This window comes from Somniosus microcephalus, chromosome 6, assembly GCF_052327205.1.
Source record: "Somniosus microcephalus isolate GS21.2 chromosome 6, FLI_Smic_1.0, whole genome shotgun sequence".
Classification (NCBI taxonomy): Eukaryota; Metazoa; Chordata; class Chondrichthyes; order Squaliformes; family Somniosidae; genus Somniosus; species Somniosus microcephalus.
Window position 1 is genome coordinate 79,354,048 of NC_140992.1, and position 6,000 is coordinate 79,360,047.

Here is a 6,000-nt window from a genome sequence, read left to right on the forward strand (position 1 = left end):
GAAACAGGAGTTATCCATTCACTAAAGTAATTGAAAAAATATATAAGCACAGAGCCCCATATTTTATCCTCTGTACTGTAAAGAAATTCAATTAATTGTCTGTTTATACCTTAAGCTCTACAATTATTTTCCTATTTGAGGGGTTGAGTGGCTGGCCAGTTTAAATTGCTGTTTTTTCACCTCTGGGACTTGGTTCTGAATCCAGCCCAGACTGATGAGATAAATGTTTCCTCTCTGTGATAGCTATTACAATCATACATGGAAATAATTTAGGCAATCTCAAACCATTTCTCGTAAGTTAAGTCTGCAGTACAAAACTGTGCATAATTCAGCACCACATTGACAATAACATCCAGAAAGGCCATAAGGATGGCTGGTGTGGCAAATAAAAATAATGTACTATGAATAGATATGTGAAATGCATCACACTTTTCAGAGGCTCTGTTAAAGGCACATCGATGAGCAGCATAGCGGGGCTATACTCTGCATCTGGCCTATAGTTATACCTGAGCTGAGGTTGTTTAATGCTGGCACAAGGTCCCAACTCTGAGAAACTGAGATTCTTAGTCAGCCTAGAGGAATCCTAACTGAAGACCTCTCTTTCTTAAGTACGCAGTACTAGACATCACTGGCTATTATCTACTTCTAATAGAATGTTATAGAGTCATTTTAGTTTCCCAACAGTGACATTACTCACCTTGGTGAACATAACTATTTTGTTATTTTTATCTATTTGCACTTTAACATATGTTGTATTGAATCATTGAAGACAAAGCAACAAGTGGTTTTGTTTTGAAATTAAACATGAATTTTCATTTGCTTTAATAAATAAGCAGATCTCAACAGAAATAAGTAAATCTTTTATAGTTACAGTATGCCAACTCATAGTTGCAACACGTACAGGGGACAACTAACTACTCTGAAAAATATTTGTGTAGACTTGTATCTCTTCAATCAAAAAAAAGTGTTTTCTTCACTGTTGGGACTCCAATAAATGAGCACCAAACCAAATTAAAAACCTGAAGTAACTCAGATTCTCATGCTGTATAAGTACCATGGCATGGGCTATTTTATTTTCTCCTTGTGCTTCAATGGCTTCATGGAAAACTTGTTCAAGTATTTGGTTTTTAGCTGATTTTGAACATTTTCTTACATTACAAGAAGAAACCAACTATCTTATGTCAACATAGTTCAATTTTAGGTTTTGACTCTGTGAAGCTGACATTCAGAGTCAGCCTAGAGAAATCCTAACTGGAGCCCTCACAAGACCTCTTTTTTAGTATTTGGCTTGAATCATCCCTGGTTATTGTTATCCACTTCCAAAAGAATGTTACAGAATCATTCAGTTGGGGATCTCCACTCTAGTAGCAAGTTGTAATATTCCAGAGGGCTTCAACCTAGGGTTCAAGTACTATTGGCAACAGGTCTTTGGGGCTCTGGATTCAGGACTCTTTGTGAGACTATTACAACTAGACCTACTCATTCACTGCTCCTCCAAACACTCTTTAGTCCCAGAAGGCAAGAGTGAACCAAGTTTTGATCTGGTGGTTTATGAAGAAATGTGTTTTGTGTGGCTTTAGGTTGCAGCCTCTTTGGTGTCTTACTCTGGCAACAGATGTATCTTTCAGAGAATAGGTGCCTATTTACAATTGGGTATTCTGCATCAAGGCCTCTAGATCCAACCAGATATTGTATGATACATCCAATATTGGGTGGATATTTGCTCTTTACTTTGGACTAGATCTACAGCCAATGAATATGCCTTTGGTTGGACTACAACAGTGTGGTAAAGTTTATAAACAATCATGATAACATGAATAATTACATGAGCTCCATCTCCAAACTCTAAAGGGGTAGATGTCCCTTTGATTTTTTGTTCATTGTTGCATTTCTTATTTTCCATGGTTTGTGAAGTTTAACTTTCATTCCATAAATAGTCACTGCACATTTGAAATAGAAAACGATCTCACCCAAAATCTATTGTCTGTATATGTACCATATGTTATTTAAATAAGCATGCTGGGGTTGCTTTTATTGCAAAGCATATGCACTGAAATGTAAACATGTAAATACTTTTCTATAGAATTTGAAAAAAATATAAAGTGGACTAGTTTATATTGAGCCATTAAGTATATATTTGTAGTAATCAAAAAGGAAGCTGCATTGAAGATTATTAAATATTTTTGCAAGCAAACCAAGTAAAGGGTGACAGCTATGCTATTTTGTAACAAATAAGTTAACATTTATTGTTTTTATTCTTTAGTGACAAAAAAATGAATCATCACCAATATCCATGGGCGTTTAATATGCTTAAGGTGTCAGCTCTAGTTTAATAGTAGCACTCTCACCTCTGATTCAGAAGGTTGTGGGTTCCCACTACAGAGACTTGAGCACATAATCCAGACTGATACTTCGGTGCAGTACTGAGGAACAGCTGCACTGTCGGAGGTACTTTCGCATGAGATGTTAAACCAAGGTCCTGTCTGTCCTCTCAGGTGGACATAAAAGATCCCATGGCACTATTCCAAGAAGAGCAGGGGAGTTCTCCCCAGTGTCCTGGTCACTATTTATCCCGCAACCAACATCACTAAAACAGATTATCTGGTCATTATCACATTGCTGTTTGTGGGGCTTTACTGTCAGCAGATTGGTGCTGTGTTACCCTACATTAAAGACTTGCATTTATATACTGCCTTTCATGACCACTGGACGTCCCAAAGTGCTTTACAGCCAATAAAGTACTTTTTGAAGTGTAGTCACTGTTGTAATGTAGTATAGTCACTGTTGTAACATTACAACAATGACTATACTTCAAGTGCATTTAATTGGCTGTAAAGCGCTTTGGAACATCCTGAAGTTGTGAAAGGTGCAAGTTCTTTTAAGTTTTTAGCACAGGGACCACAGACGATAAATTTTATTCTAGAATTCACGGCAACATATTTTAGGGAATGTAATTTGCTGCTTTACTAGAAATGACACAATGTTAGAATGCTCTGATTTTTTTTTAAAGAAAAAATATTTTTAATTGTTTTAAAGTAGTTTATTTTTCTTGTGCTAACTGTGCTGTAGACTGAAGACAAAATTAATTATTTTCCATCAGATTATTAGTATAGAAATATTCTTCTGAAAAATGTATTTGTCTCAAGTATGTGCAGACTTTAGTTCCCTAAGGTTCAACCATAAGGTTAGATAAACAATGTTGGTGAAAGGATAAATGTATTTATGCTATGGTTTGTTTATTTATAATAGATTTGTAATAAATATTGTGATAGGGATCAGTTGTAAGTCCAGTTACATTATCAGTTAAAGCCAGAGATCCAATATTAGTAGGTCAACATTTTTTGATTTTTCAGAAATATATTGGTTTTCTATTTAGTGTTTACAATTATAATTCCAGATTTTCAGACAAGATGTCTTATACTATAACAGCTTTACATTTGTCACTGAAACTATTATTGGCTATTATTCTGATTCAATACCATCTGCAAGAATCGTCAAATACTGATAATGTGCTGAAGTGATGAGTATCCAAACAGTTGTGCGGTCGTATTGCATCAGTGCAATTGTTTCCTTTGAAAACTTAACATAAATGTAAATTCAACTGACTTGAGGAATTATTGCTCATGTAAAATCATGTCAAGTAGTCGAACTAAATGTCAATGGCACCACCTATTGTAAAGCAAGTAAATATTGCAGTTATTAAATGCAAGATAGTGCGCTCCCCAGAGGTTACACCAGATGGAGATGAGGCAACATGCCTAGTCTGCCTGTAATATTGTAGAACAACCTTATGTACTGCATTTACATTGTTCCCTGTTGATCAGGTAGAAGAAAAGTGTCCTTGAGAAATGTATCTGACAGCTCACGTGCAATCATTTTCCGAGTACCAGGTGCAAAATAACTAGAGCATTTTTGCAGCACCCAAGTGAGCAAAAAAAGGACATAGGAATTGCTAGACGAAAAAAGACCATGGTCCGTCAGGCTTGCCTTCTGCCATTCCAGTGGTCGTTCGATACAATGATAATGGAGTTGTTGACTGTGTGGCTCCAAAAATGCTTTTTTTTAAAAAAAATTGCGAGCACTGCAAATGGTACCCATCTCACCTGATCTGAACCTTCTAAATCTTACTCTGCTCCAAGAAAGCTATGTTTGCTTAATATTTTAACATCGCTTAAGTACCTTTCCACAATTGACCTTCTTCCATTGCATTAATCGGAATTGTCACTTTATAGCCCTGATTTACTAAAGTCTTATGTGAACGGTATTAGTTTTAGTCCGTGCAGGATATTAATCCAAAGGTTTAACGAGCAAAAGGTATGCACTGTGTCGGCTGCATACAGTGTTTAACAGTCTATGTTTGATACAATTTACTTAAACTTATTTCAAACTAGAGTGGCTGTGGAGTGATAGACGATTCCAATAGTTCAGTGTAGAAGCTGTGTAGGTTTACATAATGATACACTTGGCGCCATCTTAAAAATACCTTTTGTTGGTAAAGGTTTGATTGGGCCCCTTAACTCCTTTTTTTCCATCTCATAAACTTGCCTTATCACCAGTAAGCAGGAAAAAAATTGAACGTACAGTATATGACATCTTTTCGAAAATTGATACGTCCCCATTAAACGATCAGGAACAATATTCCATAGGTTTTAATAGTTCCCTACGTAATAAGCTTCTCATTCTGGGGGGGAAATCAAGGTTGAAGCTGAGACCGCGTGTCAGTTTCACAGGCTGACCTTCCTTGGGTTTCCGGGACCGGCGATCCGAGGTCTGTTGAAGCTGGAGTGCCCGTGCTTTCTATACTGTCTCTGCTGTGCATGAACTCTTCATAACTTGGCAAATCTTTTACTTCTTCATATGACGGTGGCGATCGAGGGGTTGTGCAGGCGTGTGGCGAAATCACATGCAGTTCCTGATCTGTAAATCGGTCGAGCAAGGAGTTATCTGAGGCATAATTCAGGTTTTCGCTGAACAGCGAGGAGGTCGTGTCCGTTCGGTAGCGTCGAGGTTGTGGACAGATGATGCGTTGTAGGAAATATCCAATGACAAACAGTACGCATAATATAAAAATTCCCGAAAGTTTTCTTAAGATCCAACTAATACTGTCCAGAAAAGAGTGAATGGGAAGCTTGCAGCAGCGAATATACTGATTGGTGCCGTTTCCAAAGAGACAACATCCCTCGTGCAGTCCGCATAATAAATCCCCACATTTTCCGCTTACTTGACTGAAACTCAAAACGATTACTAGTAACGATAGCTTTTGTATATATGACTGAAAACACATCATTCGGTCTCTTAATTTCTTGATTCAGGTACCAAACACCTAACAGTTATTCTCTTGGCGAGCATAGAGGACCTCAATTCTTAACATCAGACTTCTGTCTATCGTGCTGTCAAAACAGGATAAAAAACGCAGGTCAGTGGGACCAGTGAACAAGGGTTGTTAAATATATATAGCAGGAAAAAAAACACGGCACATGGTTTTCGGAACATGACAGAAAACAATTTCACTCATTTCTGAAATCCAAACCTTGCGCCGTACACTAATTTGTGTATCTTTTATTCATTCATCCATCCTCTCCTCTCCCTCGTTGCTGTGTCGCTGGCCGTTCCCTCGCTTTCTGCAGCCGCATTTCGAGCAGTTAATGGCCCAGAATCGCAGTAGGTATTTCCTACGCCTTTATCTGTTTTACACGAGTGTTAATGCAAGTTCCTAGGTCACCTTGGCTACCCTTAAATGTTCAGTTTACTAAGAAGTCTGCAATAGTTCGCATTTCTCATTAAGATTTCATGAGTTACTTTAAACTCAATTTAATGGCAGTCTTAATGCAACTCATCTTCCATTAGGACCTTGGATCAGTATTAGATTTTGACATAGCATTTCCAACCACATTTTTGGCTGAGTTCCATTTCAGTAGAAGTCGGATAATTTGTCCAATTCTCCAACATTTACATTACATTGATTCAGATTATTTGTTTTAATGAATATCAATCTTAAAT